The sequence below is a fragment of the Narcine bancroftii genome, chromosome 1 (assembly GCF_036971445.1).
Source record: "Narcine bancroftii isolate sNarBan1 chromosome 1, sNarBan1.hap1, whole genome shotgun sequence".
NCBI lineage: Eukaryota > Metazoa > Chordata > Chondrichthyes > Torpediniformes > Narcinidae > Narcine > Narcine bancroftii.
Window position 1 is genome coordinate 65,298,125 of NC_091469.1, and position 22,091 is coordinate 65,320,215.

Sequence of the window (22,091 nt, forward strand, 5' to 3'; positions counted from 1 at the left end):
ATATGCTGCTGTGCATGTATTAATGTGTGAAAAATGGCAATGCCTTTTGAAATTGTTCAAAAAGTTTCAAAAGGTTTTGTGTAGAGCTAGTGTAGAGAAATTGTTTCATATGCTACATTTAGTGGTATAGACCAATTCTTTCAAAGATATATTAAGAAACTGGGTTTTTTTTCATTTTTAATTATAAACAGAATTTGAGGGCTGCAAAGAATCTGTCCACTGATACAGAAATAACATTTGATTCAGCTATGTGTGCATGTGTTTGAGTGTGTGTGTTGTGGTTTTCAATCTGCTGTGCACCGGAGCCCTCAAGTGTCTGACTTGGTCCATTTATCTTTCGATCCAGAATGCATGTCTGACTGTCCTCGTAGTGTTTGAATCTTTGGAACTCTGTTTGCTTTGTGTCTTTTCTGTCTCTCAACTTTTCCTGTTTTACCTTTCTGCTCCTATTGGTCCCACCTCCACCTGTTGGGCCTGATCCACCACTTTCCCTTGCTTTTACCGCATCTGAAGGGTCTTCTCATGAATGGTCCAATGCAGTTGTCCAGCTATTGCCACCGCTGCTCAGCGACCAGACAAATACTGTTTGTAGTCTTGGATCTGTTCATCTCTTCTGTCAAGCTATTGGTGAGTAAGCATTTGCTAACAGGTGTGTATGTTTGCATATTAGGGGAGGGGCAAAGAGAGTCAGAATTGTCCTTTTTTGGGCTGCAAACAACTTTTATTCTTACCAGGGAAAAGTGATTTCACTGTAATAACTACAAATGCAAGTGTAACCTGTATAATATTTTGAAAGTGGAGAGCCATTTCTTGCAATTGTTGGATTTTCTGTACAGTAATGTAGAGAGTTTTACTGAGGACTTCAGGAGGACTTTTTTTTATCTTTCACTTTGGCCAATAGTTTGTGATTTCTGATAATGTTTGTGCATTGGTCATTTTTTGAAAGTTTTTTAACCAAATTCTACAATAAAATTCAAAATGCAAAAATTTGTGTACCTTGAGAGTATAAATCTAATAATGGATATGAACTGTGTCGAGGCACAAAATAATGCAAGTCTTACATAATTTGTGTTAATTATTTAGAAAATGTAAGAGTGGGAGGGTGCATTACAGATATACCCTCTTTACAAATTCACTTTCACAAAGAAACATCTTTACTTTTATGAAAGGATTTTCATTTTTATGAAAGCAGCGAGCTATTATAGAGGCTTCGTAGGTACTCCAAGCAGCTTATTTCCCAGGAACTACAATGAGATGTCAATAGATGGATGACCCTCTTCCTCACTCTCTTACATCCCAGTCTCCTGTATCTCTCACCCAGTGGCGTCACTAGGGTTGGTGTCACCCAGTGCAGTAACTCATGGGTGTCATTGCTCCCCCTTTATGGACCAAGGGTGTGTTCCATGTATCTCCAGGGTGGCGGAGATGCTGAGCAGGGGGAGCGGGGCTCTGACCAGAGCCCATAAGAAGGTTCAAAAGTAAATGTATACTTTATATGCTGTGTATTTATCATATCATTCCTGCTTTTAATAAATTTTAGTATTATTTTAGGTTTTATATGTTCTGTGGTATGATTTTGTGGGTTTTTTGGGGGGGGGTGTCTGGGAATGCTCAAAATATTTTTCATATAGAAATCAATGGTAATCACTTCTTCACTACGCCATTTTGGCTTAGAAAAGGTTCCATAGGAATGCTCTAGTTTTGTAACGGTGTGTTCCTTGTATCTCTCCTCTGTGCTGGGATGAATTATCCATTCTTCTTTCCCAGTCTTGAACTAATGGTCTGGGAATTTGCCTCATCATGGGAGATAAGACTTGGTTTAAGTAATTCTGGAATAAAGATCCCCAGCGTCAGTGATGTTGACCATGGAAAGTTGTCATTAAAAACCCACCTTGTTTACTTCAAAGAAGGTATTCAAATAGAATTTGATGATACAGCAGCTAAAAAGGTACTGGGAAAGGTGTCAATAGACTTAGTCATCAAGTCATTAAACACAGTGTTAAAGAATGAAAAGGAGATTTAGAGGGCTTGCAGAGACATGAGCCCAGGCAACTGGAGATATCAGTGCTATTGATGCAGTGAGTAAAATTGAGATGTGCAGGAGAAATGGAGGGGGACAAACTTTTGGGATTCCAGGACTAGAAAAATAATTAGCAATTGAGTGAAGAAAAAGATTGAGATATATGGAAAAAATAGAGCAGAATTTAAAATTATTGTTTGATCAAGTAACAGTGCAATTTTACCAACTCGTGTGGAGCAGTGGTAAGTAGGATATGGATATGAGAGAGGGAGCAGCGTTTAGGATGAACTCAAATTTATGAAGGATGGAAATGGAAGATTGCCTGGGAATCCATTGGAATCAATTTTAGGATCTGATGTGAAGAGGTAAGTCCAAAGATGAAATATGTAACCAGGTAGGGAAAGCAAAAGAAGTGGAATTTGTGACAGATCCAAATGGCAATTGTTTTGACCTTCCCATTATTTAGTGGGATTACTTATTCATATGATAACACGCAAGCACCACAACAAAATTGAAATGACACTGGTGAAGTAGAGGTGGTTATCATTGTTTTCAGGTGAAATTGTGGGAGAGAAACCAAAAGGGCCTAAGAGAAGTTCTGTGGTGATGACTGCAGGAAGGAGAAAAGGTGATGCCTTGGTCCTGATCAAAAGGTTGAGGGCTGTTCCACTAAACAGGCTGTTAGAGGGGTGCGGTGTGATCAACTATGTTAAAAGGGTGCTGACTCTGGGAAATAAGAATGGATAATTCACCACAGCACAGAGGAGAGACAGTGGAAAACTAGTTAGATATACCTCTAGCCAAGCTTTCTGTTTCTCTACTGAAAATATTTTATTGGCAACAATGCGCTCTGTAAATCAAATTTAGAAATTTTCCAATGTTAAATGTCTGTGGAAGTGTAGGTATACACTGATTTGTGCTTTTCCTGTAAGTTTATCCACATGAAATGCATCTGTACATAATTTTTTTTCTTAATAATTTATTTTAAAAATTTGACCATACATGCAATCAATTACAAAATTTAAAAATGCAAGTACAAAACTAAATCCAGTATTTACTCCATGATGGTTATACCCTGACCCATCCCAACCCCCACGCACCCTAGAAAAAAACCCCAAAGAAAAACATAGATATGGAAAGAAAAGCAAGAAAAAAGATAAAGAAATAGGAAAAAAGGAAAAGAAGCAGAATGGATTGCTGAAAAGTGCTGCATAATCCACAGATCATAAGTTTGTATTCTATTAAATTTTCTTTAGAGGAGATCAGTGCAGGACTCGAGGGCTAGGAAGAACACAACTGAAGATTTACACTAGAAAATTGTAAATATGGATGCCAAATTTGTAAAAATAATGTACTTATTTCTTAAGTTATAGGTAATTTTCTCAAGGGGAATACAAGTATGTGTTTATGCATTCCAATGTGCCATACCTAGATGTGAATCATACTTCCATGCAGCTGCTATACATTTTCAAGCCACTGTTTGGATAATTTCAGCTTAGATCTTATTACTGTAATATTACCCAGTAAGAATATTTCTGGGTTTTGTGGAAATTTAATTCCTGTAATCTGCTCTGAGAAATTTTCTAGACCCAAAAAGGACTAACTTTAGAACATAAACAGGTTGAGTGTGTGTAAAAAAAAAAAAAAAAAAAATGTTCCTACCTCTTTACCTCTTCACCACATCTAAAACATCAGTCTGAAATTAATTTATTTAATTTCTGTCATGTGAAAAACAATTCATGCAGAAAATTATATTTTTCAAATCTATATCTTACTTTTATCGTATTAATCATACTATCCCGACATAGTTCAGACCAGGTTTCCTCATCTATTCGTACATTTAAGTCTGCTAAATGGGATAAAATATTTAGGAATACATACAGATAATAACTTAAAAATCATTCAAATTCAATTATTTACCATTACTCAAAAAGATCGAAGAATATCTAAGGAGATGGACAGTATTTACCTAAAACACTAGTGGGAAGAGTTAATTGTATTAAAATGAATATATTTCCAAGGGTACAATATCATTATACTGCTCATACCATTATCTCAGAGGTTTTTTTTCAAGAGTTAAATAAATGTCAGAAAATTTCTTTGGAAAGGTAAGATGTTGAGGGTCTCCATAGAAAAACTAACTTGGAGGTATGAGCTGGGAGGTTTACAACTCCCTAATTTAAAAATTATTATCGAGCAACTCAGATGAGATGTCTTAACTTATTTTTTTGAGGAAGGAGATAAATTTGCATGGGTAAAAGTAGAATGGGATAAAATAGGAGAGAGAATAGCAGAGTATTTTATATATAAATGGGAAGCAAAAATAGTATCTGGTTAGAGAGAAACCCCTTTGTTAAAACACTTAATTAATATTTGGTATAATCTTTTCTCTTGGATGAATTCTTCTCCAAGCGTCCACTAAATTCAGTTCTCCCATTAATATCAAAGTAGCTTTTGGTGTTTTTGGCCTCATTATTACTTTTGTTGATCTAGCTAAAACTGGATTCAGGCAAAAATTTAAATCTCCCACTAATATATTTTCATAAGCATTTGCTAGATTCAAAAATGTTTCTTGAAATAAAGTTCTCATCATTTATATGTGATACATATACATTCATAAGGGTCCAGGATTCTGAGTATATTTGACAGTGCACCAAAACATACATACCTGCAGAATCTATTACCACATCTTGTACTCTAACTGGAAGATTCTTGTGCATCAAAATTGCCACTCCTCTTGCTTTTGAATTAAATGAAGAAGCAAAGACCTGCCCTACCCAATCTCTTTAATTTGTGATGTTCTTTCTCAGTTAAATTAGTTTTCTGTCGGAAGGCCAGGTCCGCTCTCATTTTTAAAATACGTGACAGTTCTCTCTTTCTCTTCACCAGCCCATTTAGATCATTAACATTAAAACTTGTGTATTTTACTGAATTATTCATCTCTACGAAGGTAGTTCACAACATCTGCATGTTCCCCCTTCACCTCTCCTTGTATGTCTCCTCCAATAAATCACTCAATCTTTATCCTCTGTGATGTGGCATATACCTTCCGGCAGTCCAAGTTGAAAAGTAAGAAAAAGAATATAGTTAAAACATATATTATGTAGCATACATAACAGATCAAAATTAACAACCCCCCCCCCCTGGATTGTTTATATCATAACTACCCCCCCCCCCCCATTGTATGGGTTGTGGCAGTTGCTACAAAAGTACTCATGGTACAATAGAAAAGAGTCCCCCATTATTCTTTGTATACAAGGGTTGTATGTAAATATAAAAAGAATAAAAAAATACATTTAATTATTTAATTAATAATTCCAGTGATCTAATACTTGGCAATGTTTCCACGAATTGTTCAGCAGGCTTATAATCTGAAAAAAATCTGTCATCCAGGAGACATATCTACCTTAGATCTTTCAGTTTACTGAGCACCTTCTCTCTGGTGATTGTGACTGCACTCACCTCTCTTCCCTGACATCCTTGAAAGTCGTGTATATTGCTGATATGAAGTCTCTGCAAAATACTCATTCAGTTCCTCTGCCATCTCCTGTCACCCATTACAATTTCTCCAGCGTTATTTTCTATCGTTTCTATATCTACTCTGGCCTTTATTTCTCTCAGCTTTTAGCATCCTTATTGATATTATTTGCTAGCTTCCTTTCAAAGTTCATCTTTTCCTTCCTAATGATTTTCTTGGTTTCCTTCTGTAAGCTTTTAAATGCTCTTAAATCCCTTACCTTCCCACTAATTTTTGCTCCCTATATGTCCTTTCTTTTGCTTATATTTTGGCTTTGACTTCCCCTATCAGCTGCAGTTGTCATTTCTTCATTCAAATATTTCTTTTTTTTTGGAATACAGTAAAATCCACGTTATCCAGCACCTAAAGGGATTGTGGATGTAGGATGCATAAATTTTGCGGTTGACTGAGACTCACTCTTAAGATACTTACACAATACACCTATATTAAGAAAAGACAGTGCAAAATGTAAAGTAATTTGAAAAAAAGTCACTGTTATTGTCTTTAATTATGTAAGGTTCACTCAAGAAATTCCTGTAACTTACAAAATTTAAATTCAAACTCCGGTCGCTGATGCTGAAATAGCATTGTTCTAGCCGCTATGCTAACCGTGCTGCCATCATAATTAAGCCCTCCCCCAAGTTTACAGCTAAAGCCTCGCTAATATACTTAATGCTAATAAAAATAAAGAATCTTACTAGATAAGGATAGAGAGACACTTTGGGAGAGTCACCCCAGTGGGGAGTGGCATCGTCCTGGTTTTTCGGTCAGACTGTCAGCGCAATCTGATTCACCACACTAGTTTTCTGGTCAGGCCCTCAGCACAAGCCGGACCACCTCCATGCAAGCGTCCTGATCAGACCCTCAGCGAAACCTGACACACTCTCATGCAAGTGTCCTGGTCAGGCTCTTGGCACAACCTGACTCACCTCCATGCAAGTGTCCTGGTCAGACACTTCGGTGCACCTTCCTCACACTGATGTCCTGTCTCGCTTCCATGCAACAGCAAAAAGAACACTTGCATTGAGAGGCATAGTCCATTCAGAGGGGCACACCTGCATGTGTCAAATGAAGTCTCAGAGCTCCCCTGCGGGGTCCATCTGCCCAGTCTTATTCATTCAAATTATTTAATTTACTTCTTCAAAGATGTTTTTATGTTTGAGTTTCCAGTTGATTGAATTCTGGATAATCAGGATTTTACTGTATCCCTGTCTTGCTCCTTCTTTATTTCTCTCAGAAACTCCATCTATTGCTGTCTTCCCTGCTAGTGTGCCTTTCCAATCAACTTTGGCCATTTCCTCTCACGTACCTCTGTTTATTCCACTGGTATCTGATTTTAGATTCTCCCTCTCAAACTGCAGGGTGAACTCTTATCATATGATCACTGACTTAGCTCCCTTATCAACTCTGGTTCATTATGCAATACCGAATCCAAAATTGCCATTTCCCTGGTCAGCTCAGCCACAGGTGTTCTAAAAAGCCAAACTGAAGGCATTTGATAAATTCCAAGGAATCCAACATGATTTTCCCAATGGATCTGCATATTGAAATCCCCTGTGACTAATGTAATGTTGCCTTTTTTTCATGCCTTCTGTATTACCTGCTTTAGATTGCACACCACATCCTGGCTACTGTTTAGAGGCCTGTAAACAATTCCATGAGGGTATTTTGTACCCTTACAGTTTCCTAATTCTACCCACAGGGAAACTATATCTTCTGATCCAATGTCTCCTCTCTCCAAAGATTTAATTCCATTTTTAACCAGCTGAACAACCCCACCCCCTCTCCCTACCTTCCTGTCCTTATCCAATTGCTGATAATTGTTTAGAACATTTTCCCAAATCACAATTCAATTGTTGGCTTTAAATCTAAGCAAGAACAAGGAACAACGTTGGATAACTAGATGTGGATCATAGACTAACCATAATGAAAGATAGAGTGAAGGGACTGAATGACCTACCCTTGCCCTAAATGCCATAGGTCAGTTGCATCAATCCAATGTTGAGATAGACCATCACAGTCCAGAAACTGAAACACAAGAATGACTGCATGCAATGTAAAAAGAGTTGACTCTTGATTACTTCTTTATAGTATTGTGTTTCTACCAAATTTATATACAAATCTATCATTCCCCATTAATAATGTGAGGCTGGCTCAATTTGGCTTTGGTGTATTGTTTCCTTAAGCTGTTAGCTAGTTTCTGCTTGTAGCTACATTCCTTTAATGCCAATACTTCTACTAATATTGTTCTAGTTTGTTATTTCCCAATTTCTTAATTCATCCTTCACATTTTTTGATTCAGTTATAATTTTTGCATTATTTTCTTTACCATAAAGTTGAACTCCTGGGGGTCTTATGGGATTATCTGGGCACTATCAGTGCCAAGGGCTCTGCATTAAAACTACTACAATGAATATTTGAGAAGGCTTAATTATGTATACTTGTAAAAATTCATATTCTTATCATCTGGCCAATGTTTGCAGTTAATATTTAGTATGCAATATCAAAAACTGGAAAAAAAAGAAATTTCTTCAAATGCCAGAGCAGCCATTATTTGCGACTTCTCTCTTGCCAACAATTAAAGGCCTGGGCCTGAATTATTTATCAAAGGGATATTTGATATTAGTACTGAAAATATTTTATTGCTGCATGAATGGAGGTTTGTCTCATTTAATTTTGTCCATTGCAACAATATTAAAATCTACAGAGAATCTCATCAAAATGTTCTGTGAATTGTAGATTAGTGCAGTAATTATTTTTGGAGTTTCAAACCTGTCAGATAAGGCCTACTGACAGCAAGGTCCAGTGCTGCAGCATGTGTTTGCAGCTCTTTTTTCTCCAGGTGCTTGTATCAGGTTGTGGTGGGGGGGGTGGAGGGGGTGGGGGGGGGGGGGGGGGAGAGAAGAACACATGTCCAATATTTTAATATATCAAAAAAGTACAGTAACATGATTAGGTCATGACATTTTTTTCCCGAACATGCTTAACTTTGGGTAGTTGAGCAAATTAACTTGCTTTATCATCATCAGGAGTTTGATCTTTAAAGTGCAGCCACAGACTGGTCTACCAATGCTATATTGGCAAAGGAAAAGCTGATGCTGTGTTCAGAACGTTTAAATTAGCAAGCTGGAGAATGGGTTCTCTAAACTATTTCTGCCCAATCTCGAGTCTTTGCTGTAGAGCAGAAACAGCTGTTTTTGTATTCAACAAATTGTTCTGCATCTATATTCAGGATTTCTTCATTGTGGAGATTTCCTGTGCCAAATGCTGTTTCATTTTCTCCAACATGGCAGCATCTCAACTTCCATACCAAGTACGCAGAATGCTGGAGGAACTCGGCAAGTCAAGCAGCATTCACGGAAAGAAGTAGACAGGTGACGATCCAGGCTGGAACTTCATCAGTAATGGCTCCGGCCCGAATTGTTGGCCGTCTATTTCTTTCTATGGATGTTATTGGACCTGCTGAGCCCCTCCAGCATTCTGTATATTCCAATTCTCCAGTATCTGCAGACTTCATGTTTACCTTCAATAGGAAGTTAGTGGATCTATAGTGCGTTAGTATACTCCAGAGCCAAGACATGCAATATAAATGCAGTATTTGTTTTATGGTTAACCCATTGTTTACAGGCCAACAAATTTCCAGTTTTTAATGGGAAGTGAAATTAGTAAATAATAAAGATGAATGGAATATTTTTGGATCCTATCAATTATCCTTAAATGTGAAGGTAATGTACATTTATACATTAATTTAATGATTATAGAGAATATAAAAAAATAATGGAAATGCTGATTAAAAATATTCTTGATGCCAGGACTTGATCTTCTTCTCTATTTAGAATGGTCATGGGCTAGGCATTTCTATGCTTAGTGGAGGCATTAAATCAAGTCAAGTTTCTGCTCATTTAATTGCACAAGTACAACCTGACAAAAGGGCACTCTCTGGTCTTTAGTACAAAAATGCAGACATATAACCGGACATTACACCCATATAAACAATACATATGCAGGGTAATATATATTCATATATACAAATAAATATTGTTTTGTAAATATGAGAGTCTCGAATGGTTAGTGTTAGCAGTTCATTTGATCATTCACATTTTCACTGCCCGTGGGAAGATGCTGCTCTCAGCCTGGTGGTGTTGGCTCTGAGCAGCTGAAAGATGTGTGGGGTAGAAGGGGTCCTCAATGATTTTCCAGATCATGTTGATTTGTGGGCAGAAGGGAGAACCCCAGTGATCCTCTTTGCCACTCATTTGGTCTTGTGGGTTGACATTCGATCCATTTCTCTGCATCAACCGTATCACACTGTGATGCAACCGTCCAGAATGCTCTCGATAGTGCTGTAGATGGTTGACATAATGGTGGCTGGTAGCTTTGCCTGCTTCAGTCTTCTCAGGAAGTGCACTCGCTGTTGCACCTTCCTGACAAGTGAGGAGATCCATGGCTTGGGATCATTGTTTGAAACATTCCTCTGTTCACCTGGTAATCTCTAGCCACGATGGAGCTTGAAGGGAGAGTGACTTGGGTTTTGTCAAGCATGGTGATCAGAATCAACTATATGCAATGAGGCCTTGATGCTAGGGCTATTGACCCAGGAGAAGATGCTGACGTTGGATTATGTTTCCTGCAACTGAATTTGGAAAATTTATCTGAAACAGCATGGACGGAAGGTGAGAGTTTATACTTGTCCTTTACATGTCAATCAGTGAACATTCCTCTATAGCCCTTTTGTAATATTAGAACACCACATTATCCCTAAAATGTCTAAAATCAAGAAAATACAAACCATATTTATAGAACTAAAGATGCTGGTTTAAACCTTTAAGCAGTTTTTTTTTTGTAGTTTTGGTTAATTTGTACTCTTCAAATCCAATTCAACTTTATTTCTACCTTCATATTTTACTGGGGTTTTTTTGCACGAATTGGGAAATCAATCTACTTCAATTAATTATCCACTGTCTTTTCTGCATTCAACCAAAGATCTTTTTTTTGACTGAATGCAGTACAGAAAACATCATTTGAGCCATCTTTAGACGGGTTTTATTGAGGTTGAAATAAATGCAATCAGAGAAGGGAAATAAAAATGTAATGGCAGAAAGCAGTTGAGAAAGTGAGATGTTGGCAAAATGGTGATATTGATGGAGAGGAAACATTTGGGGTGAACATTTGAAGAAGCTGAGTTTCACCCCAGCTCTTCATCAGTGAGACTAATGGATCTAGGTAAAGCCCAAGTGAATATTTGGAGTGCAAAACTGGAGTTTCACTGCATTGTGTAATAATTTTCTCATGCATAAGAGAATGGAATGCCACCAGGCTGCTCAGCAGTAATAACTACTCCCAATGCAAATCGGAGTACTGTACTGGTAGGTGAGTAAAGAGGAAAACTGGTTTAGGTTCAAATCCAAAACGGGAAAATGTTCTGGCACATTTGGTAATATCTGGAGAATAACGGTGCTCTGTGAGAAGTTGATACTTTGGAAATAGGAAATTGGGTGGCACGTTTAGTGTAGTAGTGCAATGCCATTACAGTGCCAGCAATCCGTTCTTATTCAGCACTGACTGTAAGGTGTTTGTCGTTCTCCCCTTTTGCAGATTTTCTGTGGATGATCCAGTTTCCTCCCACCCTTCAAAAACAAATGGGGATTGTAGATTCATTGCTGCATCGAGGGGAAATGGGCCATGCTGTACATCAATTTAAATTTAATGAAGACAATCAGGGTTACTGTTTTGGTAGTAAAGGGTCCCCAACTTCTTGTCAAGTTCATACATCTGCTGTTCATTTTCTCCATAGATCCAGACAAAAATATCCAAAGGCATGAACTCACTTCCACATCCAGTATTATAAAACAAAAAAAAAAGGCCTCTTTCTGTCTGAAGCAAAAACTTTTCATTGCTCTTTTTGAAGGAAAACTGAGGCACAAAATTCTTAATTGTCCACTTGTTATGCTTAAATCTTGTTTATTCCAAGAGCTAATATTTTCTAAAGTTTAGCTGGAAAAAAAACGTGCATTTCTGCAGGAACTGCACTGGACTCCAACATTCGACCAGAAATGATGCTTGATGACATACAAGTGGAATGGAGGGGGCTGCCTACACAAATCCAATTGATTAGTGTTTGTTCTGAGTATGAAGTGGCTCCTCATGGACAAAGTTAATGTCGAAGGTATATCCTGTGTAAACAAGCAAAGCTATGTATTAACTGTTCAATGTGGAAGGAGAGAATCGAACTGTAGCAGTTGTTAATTAATAAAAAGGTTTGTTTGTCAGTATTTTGCACAAGAAAATCCGTATTAAAATTGGAATAATGTTCTCAAGGAATGGCTGATTGAAGAAAAAATCTCTCTCCAACCTTTACCCCTACCTCAACCCTAAACTCCCCAAGCAATGTATCATATGGTGAACTTTCTTTTCCCTAATTATCCACCACGATGCATTTCCCACAGATAGCAAAAATAAATTCCAAAAACACAAACTTGGATCAACAGGGAAAAAGCTATTTATCACGACTGAAATTCATATTTGAATTGACCCATTGATTCCTTCACATGCCTGTTTGACATTGACATCTGCGTTTTGCCAAGAGATGTGGACTGTTTCACAGAGGGAGTGTCCGCAAGAGTCGGCATCAGTACAAGTCTAATCAGGGGACATTAGGGTGACTGCAGGTTCCATACCTGCCATGAACCTCCTCCGTGCTCTGCCATCCATGACAGACAAATGCTCGTGCTTATAGTGCATGGAGACAAAACCATGTGATGTCAGTGCTGTGAATGTGGGGGGGAACAATAACTCATTTGGGGGGGGGGGGCGTGTAGCCGCGGATACCCCCTCCCCCACCCCTGGCACTAGCCTTTTTGTGTGCAATTATTTTTCCACGGTCTAGAAGAAGTGGCACTCTCATTTGGTGGTCAGTGGAAGTCTGTTCTAAACGCAGCATTCCCCTTTTTCAACCTATTCCTATTGTCATCCATTAATTCCTTTCATAAGAGGTTATGAGCTTTAGATGTTGCTCTTGTTTTGTGTTTCCTTTTGACCAAAACTGAAAGGTTCCCCATTATAGTCTGTAGTACAGGTGCAAATTGGGTGTGGGTAATTTCAACCAGACAGAATAAAAACCTTCAAAATACTGAAACATTGGAAAAACTCAGCAGGTCCTGCAGCATCCATAGGAGGTAAAGTTATATTACTGACATTTTGGGCCTAAGCCCTTCCCCAAGTTCCTCTCAATAAAGACCAGGTTAGACACTCACTGTTTTGGGACATAAATCAAACTTGATGAATTATGGGAGAGTAGAGTTAATAAATGTTGGAAATAGCAGGGTGAGCAGAGTATGTAGGAGAGAGAAATGCTTCTGGTCAAACACTTCATCAGACTAAATAAGCATAGTTGGGAAATGAGCATGTTTTGAGTTCTGGAGAAGGTTGAAGACGACAAGGTCAGGAATAGGAAGGAATGCAAGAGAGACTGCAAAATGCGTCACTGACAAGGAGAGGGTGGTGAAGGCTTGTAGATTACAGTAAATGGAGATGAATGAGGTCAGAAGGGAGGGATGGGGACATTGGAGCAGTAACACTGCAGTTGCTGGAAAGTTTTGAAGTGAGTGAAAACTAGAAATATCCAATTAATACTTTGGAACCAAGAGGCAGTCTTCTGTTGGAAAAGTTAGATATTTGGAATGCTTCCTAACTATATTTTAGGGGAACTGATATTTAAAATTGCACACTAGAATATTTTCTACATGAATTTTAGGAACAAGATTTATCTACCATGTTTTAACTAAAATGAGTGCATTATCCATTACATGAGTGAGAATGAACAAGATTGACCAGAACAGCAATTCAATTTTGAATATCGTCACCAGGTGAATCTAGAAAATGAAGGTTTAAAAAATATATCCATTCTCATTGTGACATGATGGGTGGTAGCAAAACTTCCTGGTGTAATCATCTGTCCTATCAAATTAGTGGTTTAATGATTAGGGTGGAAATATTAATGAGGGTTATGTGCTTTGATGTGAACTGTAAAAAGGCAAAAGGTCTATATTTGTGAAAAAGTCCTGAGAAGTTGCTAAATCTGTGCTTAATCATATAACCTTTAAGTTAACAGATCAATATTTAATATAAAACATTTGATTCATTTTCATACAAATGGAGGATGTCATGACAGAAAATGTTGTAGCTTTGAATTTCATCAGTTAAGGACTAACCCAGTGAGAACAACAGTATCTCCTGGTATTGGGCCCCAAACTGGGAGATTGGAGAATTGTTTCAAGCACTATTACTTAGACTCAATTGGGTTTCATTGGCATTCAATGTTGAGGATCACATAGGAATCCACTGCACTAACAATGTCCACATCAACTTGCTTACATTTTGTCAGCTATCAGAAAGTCATAAATCTGACCTCGCAACAGTTGCTCCGGACTGGATGAGATGGTAACAAGAAACTTAAATGGGAATAATTTGGAGAAGCAAGAGAGATTGTGATAATTTACTAAATTCTTCCTTTCCACAGGACCCAGAGACGTGCATTTCATTTGGAAGAAAAATGGTAAAAGGGTGATCGAATCTGTCAAGCACCAAACTCAGTCATTAAAAAGTGGGCAGATCCATGTATTCAGCTGGTTGAAGGACATAGTAACTGTTGACACACAATACACTTGTCACGTTATATCTAAAAAGGGAACTGCAAAATCAAATGTACTCGTCATAGTTGAAGGTAAGCCATGATGCATTAATTTGTATTGATGTAGTACTTGCAACACAGCAGATGCCTTGCATAAGTAGGTGAAGATAATTAAGGAAAATAAGCAATATGACCACAATCAATTAAGCTTTTTGATTATATGAACATTGTTAAGAAGGCCAGCCTTCTTTGCACTTGAGAGTGATCTGTAGCTTCTGTATGCATGAGTGGGGAGCTTTAGAACTTTATCCCAGATGATGGAATGGCAGTACACAAACATGCTAGCATGGTGAGGGAGTGTGTCTTATTTGGTTATGACAAAGACTCGGTTAAGCCCTGCACTACATCCTGCGGGTAGTACTCATTACACAAGTGGTGCATGAGTGGGGTTGGGTTCACAACAACTCTGCTGCTTTCTGTGGATGATAAACTGTGCTTTTGGTGCTGAGACAAGTTTGGATTATTGCATCCTCCTCTGGACCTGGGCCTTGTTTAAAGTTTGGGATAAGTGAGTTAAAAAGGCATTTGGGTCAAGTCAGTCCATACAAAATACCAAGACCTTTGCAATACTGTAACTTCTAGGAATCTTGTATTTAGATACATCAGGTGCTGCTACTATTGGCATTGTTTTCTATTCCCCCTTGTTGAACCAGGTCAGGTTCCACTATTTGAATAAAATTGGAAAGCAGTGGATATGCCTGACCAGAACTGGCCTTTAACTTCAAAATATGTGGGATAATGCAGTTGGAGTAGGCAAAGAAATAATAAATGGGATGACAGTGAAAGAGGCTTTGTTGTGTACATTCCTGAGCATAGCAGTAAAGATGGATAAGGTGATGAATGAGTCATGTGGGATACTTGCCTTTATTTGTCAATCTGAGTGAGGAAATTATACTAAAATATATTTTTTTAAAAACTAGTTAGGGCATGGCGATAGTGTTCACACTGTTACAAGAAAGATATGATAGCACTGGAGAAGGTGCAAAAATAATTCAGGAGGATATTTTTAAAACTTGAGAATTTTAGTAATGAGAAGAGATTGATTAAGTTGCTTGTTCTCTTTGGAACGGAATCGAGGAAACTGTGGAGATTTAATGAATGAGTGAGAAAGAATAAGAGGCAAATATAGACCCCTCATCTACTTAGAATTTGAAGCAGCTGGGAGAGAGTTGCACAACTGTAAGATAATTATAACAGGAGTGGTCAGGTGCTAAGGAGAGGAAACTACATCCTGGCCGCTATGATCCAGCCTCTTTTTTTCAATAGCTCTTAGTGTTCTTGAGTTTGTAGATGTTCGGTTTGAACTGGTCTAACACTGACACAGTTGCATGTAACTTATTGAGGAAACCAGAAAAGGTTTCAATTTCCAGTATCAGCAAACTCTTCACTCCTGTGAGTACTTCTGATTACTTGGAAATGATCATTGTCAGTGCAGATATGAACTGTTTAAATGTGTATTGGACTTTGATGAGTGTTGCCAAGAGTTGGCTGAATATGTAACGTCCAGTTGAAATTCTAGCTCAATTTCAATGCCCTCCATAAATCTTCGTCCGCGAAGCCAAGCCAAAGAAAAAGAAAAAAAAGAAAGAGAATTGTAGCCAGCCAGTGGTCATAAAAGATCTTTCTTTCTCCAGGCACCAAGGAGAGAAAATAGATAGAGAAGAAATAATGAACCATGTTTATTGCCTGTGCCATTGTAGTGCTATTATCTAGAGGCTTAGAGACAACTCTCATTACTGATCATTCCCCTTTACTATTGTTGAACTCTAACCAGATGGAGTCAACATTCTGCTCCTTGTACCTTATATTCCCTTCTAAAAGTGCTTGCTGAGTACCAGGCCCACGATATTCTTGGTTTTTTTCAGGAAAGTCTGCAGATACTGGTATTGAGAACAATACCAAAAGTGCTGGAGAAATTAAGCAGGTCGTGCAGCATCTATAGGAAGTAAAGGGGAACAAATGTTTTGGGCCTAAAACCTTTGTCATAGTATCTTCCTAAAGATGCTGCACAATTGGTTGAGTTTCTCCAGCACTTTTGATATTGTTCTCAGCCCCAGCATCTGCAGACTTTCCTGAAGAACCAAGAATATTGTGGGCCTGGTACTCAGCAAGTGCTTCTAGAAGGGAATACAAGATCTAAGGACCAGAATGTTGACTCCCTCTGGTTAGAGTTTAACAATAGTAAAGGGAAAAGATCAGTGGTGGGAGATGTCTATAAACCAATAAATAACAACACAACAATGGCACAGGCAATAAACCAGAAAATATCTGCTGCAGGTACGAATGAAATGGCAGTTAACGTGGGGGACTTTAACTTGCACAGAGTTTGGGCAAATCAGGTTGGTTGAGAGTGACCTGAGAAGGACATCAAAGAATGCATCCGTGATAACATGATAACAGCATATTACTAAACCTAGAGGGGAACATGCAATCTTAGATCGGAGCAATGGAATGGGTGAAATTAATTGTCTTGTCGTAAGGGATCCTCATGGGTCAACAAATATGCATTTTCTATTATAAACTCTATATTAGTAATTTTCTATGTTTAATGTTTGCATTATGATCATTGTTTATTAAACAGAACAATCCAGTTTATTTCCTCTGCTGAACCATTTGAGTGCTTGGTCACAATCTTTGCATCAAAGCTCATATGCTCCAGTGTTCTTTATATCTACGGACTATTTGACTAACTTGTTGACCAAGTCTGAGTATTCTGACATGCTAATATATGAAGCTTTTAAAATAGTGATCCAGTCTTTGTTTAAAATAGTTCTTGTTTTTGGTCCTGTCACTCTTATTAAATAAAAAATATTTTCCTCCAGTGACCCAGTGACCCTGACTAGTAAGTACTAGTAAGTACTTATTAGTCAGGGTCTAGTACTAGTAAGTACGAGTTTAGCTCTCCACTGGCCACCGAGACAGAGGTGCACCAAAGAAGAGGTACAAGGACTGCCTAAAGAAATCTCTTGGTGCCTGCCACATTGACCACCGCCAGTGGGCTGATATCACCTCCAACCATGCATCTTGGCGCCTCACAGTTCGGCGGGCAGCAACCTCCTTTGAAGAAGACCGCAGAGCCCACCTCACTGACAAAAGACAAAGGAGGAAAAACCCAACACCCAACCCCAACCAACCAATTTTCCCTTGCAACCGCTGCAACCGTGCCTGCCTGTCCCGTATCGGACTTGTCAGTCACCAACGAGCCTGCAGCAGACGTGGACATACCCCTCCATAAATCTTCGTCCGCGAAGCCAAGCCAAAGAAGAAAGAGAAATGAAGACCTGTTTCACTGGAATATGACAGTATTTTAATTTTCAGTCCCACCATCAAATGTGTAGCAATGTAGCTTCCTCACTGGAGCTTGAACTGACGCATACTAATTCGTTTCATTTCCCTGAATTGCTATTGCACTAATTCATATCGTTTCATGCTGTCAAAGATGACATTAATTTCCATTTATGGTCAAATTTGATCATCTGATGAGTTCAGCAAATGAATTCATTTTATGTTTTGGATTTAGATGCTCTTGCCAAAAATAAATGGTCGAGGGAGCTGGTGAAATGGAGGAAGGCGGTTGACGATCATGAAAAAATGATGCAGGCTTGGATGAATTCATGGGTAGGAAGAAGCCACAGAATGCATTAATTATTTCCTTAAGAATTCCTTGTTAACTCCACAAGGCTGGAGAATTAGTACCACAGCGACATGCAAATTCCATTTTTTTTTTTAGCATGTGGGTTTGGTCACTAAATCTTCTAAAATTTCAAAGTTAAGAATCAGCATATGTATTTGTTAACGTGAACCTTTCTTATGTGATTGAAGTTTGTTTTTATTGTTTCTTGTTCATGAACCTAGATAATCCATTGCAATGGGATACCAAGTCAGCCACTTTGGGACCTTTTGATCTTTATCTTGAGTATCACGAGCTTGCAATCTTTGAGTGCCTTCTATTTCAACAGGCAACATAACTTTTTAAAAATATTTTATTAAAATTTTTACAAGACTCCTATAGAACATTATTACATCATTCATGTAAATAGCACTGAAATTTTTCAGTCTCGTACGATTGCCCAAATCTCACCACCAACCCCATCCCCCCCCCCACCCATGCTAACATTAAAAAAAACAATTGTCCAAAAATAAAGGAAAGACTGTTTGAGCATGCCTTCATTAATTCAATGCTATTAACCTAACTATATTACTTAAACCATTTCAGGGAAGTTGATCATATCCTTAAGCCAGGATGATTCAAATGTGTGTTTGATATTTTGATAGTTTTGTGCCAAAGATTGCTCGATATGGACTTCAGTAAGGCCTTCGATAAGGTACCACATGGAAGGTTAGTTAGGAAGGTGCAGTCTTTAGGTATAAATTTTAAGATAGTCAAATGGATTGAACATTGGCTGAAAGGGAGAGGCCAGAGAGTGGTAGTGGATAATTGTCTGTCAGGTTGGAGGCCGGTGACCAGTGGTGTGCCTCAAGGATCTGTATTGGGCCCATTGTTGTTCGTTATATACATTAATGATCTAGATGATGGGGTGGTGAATTGGATTAGTAAATATGCAGACGATACTAAGATAGGTGGAATAGTGGATAATGAAGAAGGTTTTCAAGGATTGCAGAGGGATTTGGGCTGCTTAGAAAAGTGGGCTGAAAAATGGCAGATGGAATTTAATGCTGAGAAGTGTGAGGTGCTTCATTTTGGTAAGAAGAATCAGAATAGGACATACGTGGTAAATGGGAGAGCATTGAGGAATACAGAAGAGCAGAAAGATTTAGGAGTGACGGTACATTGTTCCCTGAAGGTAGAAACTCACGTGAATAGGGTGGTGAAGAAGGCTTTTAGTATGCTGGCCTTTATCAATCATTGCATGGAATATAGGAGTTGGGAGGTGATGTTGAGATTGTATAAGACGTTGGTGCGGCCTAATTTGGAGTTCTGTGTGCAGTTCTGGTCGCCTAATTATAGGAAGGATATAAACAGAGTGGAGAGAGTGCAGAGAAGGTTTACCAGAATGTTACCTGGGTTTAAGCATCTAGAGTATAGGGAGAGATTGGACAGATTAGGTCTTTATTCTTTGGAGCGTAGAAGGTTGAGAGGGGATTTGATAGAAGTATTTAAGATTATGAAAGGGATAGACAGAGTGGATGTGGATAGACTATTTCCGTTAAGAGGAGGAAAGATTAAAACAAGAGGACATGAGTTAAGAATTAAGGGGCAGAGGTTTAGAGGTAACATGAGGGGGAACTTCTTTACTCAGAGAGTGGTAGCCGTGTGGAATGATCTTCCGGGAGAAATAGTGGCGGCGGAGTCAATTGTATTATTTAAGAAAAGGTTGGACAGGTATATGGATGAAAAGAAGTTGGAGGGTTATGGGCATTGTGCAGGGAGGTGGGACTAGAAAGGGGTGTTTGGTTCGGTGCGGACTAGAAGGGCCTAATGGCCTGTTTCCGTGCTGTAATTGTTATGTTATGTTATGTTATGATAAATTCAGTTCTGGTTCCAATGGAAAATCCACTTCTATAATTTTTCTCAAAATGTCTGCCAAGTCATACCAAAAGAATCTTACAGGTTGAATGTATAAATGTTCCAACCTCTATAACACACCTAAAACATAAGTCCAGAATTTCATATTTTAAACCATGTCATTTTTGCTGTGTAGGCTATCATTGGTGCATAAAAATATATTGTACCAATCTATAATTTGATGTCATATTATCAAGACACAATTTTGACCATGTTGTTCTTGAATCCTTTTTCCCACCCCCCCCCCACCCCCCACCCCAAGTCCATCTCCCACCTTTCTGTTAATTTATGCAAGCCAGTTTTGGGCTATTGCTCTGCAAAAGGAAAGACATCTTAGATATAAATTTACTTGTGATTCCCCTCTCTCTCCCTCTCCTCCTTTTTCTTTCTGATCTCAACAAGAAGTATTGGATGATTCGGAAGGAAGGTAATCAAATTCATTCTGGTGCCTGATGGAGCTGAGTGCTAGACTTTTGGATGAATTTCTGAATTTTTTCTGCAACAAAGCACGCTCGGCTAAGGTGATTGATAGTTTGGAAAACCATCATGCACCAGTCCATATTTTACATGGTATATTATACTAATTAGTGTGCTTCCAGATCCTTTTGGTACTGTGGGATATTTTAATCTCTTAGCAACATTACTACAAGATGAATATAACCAGTTTATTTTTATTTTAACTTTTACAGGACAGCTGTGACGAAGACGACCTGCAATAAGAGGCACAAGAAGTTTTGTTTAATGAATGTCAACTGTTATTTTCCCACAAACCAGCAAGTGAATAAATTTGACTCTCTCATTGTTGATGATGAACTTTTAAAGGATGATGTATAATTTGCTGAATATGTAATCTATTACTGTTGATTATTATGTTGAGACCAGGATGGTTTCTAGACAGCCAGTGTAATGAGTTATATACATGGTTCTTTGATTCTAGACTACAGTATTTGTAATTTAAAAACACAACACTGGAGACACTCAGCAGGTCAAACAGTGTACTTTATATTGCAAAGATAAAGATGCACAATGGACATTTTGGGCTTGAACCCTTCACCAACCTTGATGAAGGGCTCAAGCCTGTAACATCAGTTATATATCTTTATCTTTGCAATATAAAGTACACTGCTTGATCTGCTGAGTGTCTCCAATGTGGTGTTTTTACTTCAGCCACAGTGTCTACTGACCTTTGTGTTTTATTACAATATTCATCATATATTTGACAAATCCAAGGTTAACTCATAAACTTTGTTACTCTCTTTAAAAATAACATTTTCACTCAAGTAGAAGTTCATTACAGTTTACGTTACAATAATTGATAGTTTCCAATCTTTAAGTTGGTAAAAACAAAAGCATGATTAAACAAGTGCCATTGTAAAATGAGAAAATTCTTAATGTTGGCTATTAGCCTTGGTTTCATTGCCAGAACGAATGTTAAGATGCTAAGAGATGATATTATTGGGAATTAGAATCTAGTTCCCAAAGCATCCTTTTCATCACTGCTGGAGATTGGAATCATTTTAGAATCTTGGTTTATTCACTAGGCTTTGGACCACAGATATTTGTGTATATATAAAAACAGGAACCAAAACCTTATTTAACACCTATTTCCAAGCAAGAGTAATAATGCATACTACTTCAGAATATGCCATAGTGCTGTATAATGGTTAATGGAAAAGTGCCTTAGTCTTGGAGATATCTTGACAAATTGCAACTCATGCTTTCTTTGAAAGGTTGAAGTCAGCCACTACTTGTACACCAATATTTGGAAATCTGAATTCATGGTGCATGTCAAAAATATTTTGTGTTTAAAAATATTTATTTTAATGAAAGCTGCAGAATTATAAATAAAATTTTAAATAAAATGTTAAGATTTCCAGAGTTTGTTTCAATATGTAAATAGATGCTGATTTTCTTGAGCGAATCTTTTTTCTTGAATTCCCATTCTTGATAATATCGCTGCAATCTTCATGGAGCTTCATTGACACAAGCTAGATCTCATACTTGAAACCTGACTGATATTTGTGTGTTGACTGTTTCTTGAAACTAAAATATAGTACTATATAGAATCTAGACAGAGTTAAAAAAAATCAAGATAGGACTTTGGCCTTCCCATTTAATTGTATAATATCCAAACATCAGGACCTTTCTTTGTAAAACATGGTCAGCATTTTTTTGTAAAATATTGTCAACTCATTACAGATGCCCAGGATAGCAGGTGCTTTCAGAATGGATGAATCTACAAGTGTAAGCCACTACAGAACCAAACAAACTGGGTAGAATTTAATCATTGTTGTTCCCAAGGGTCTGCTGAAGAAGAGGTTAGTAAGAAAATTGGTGG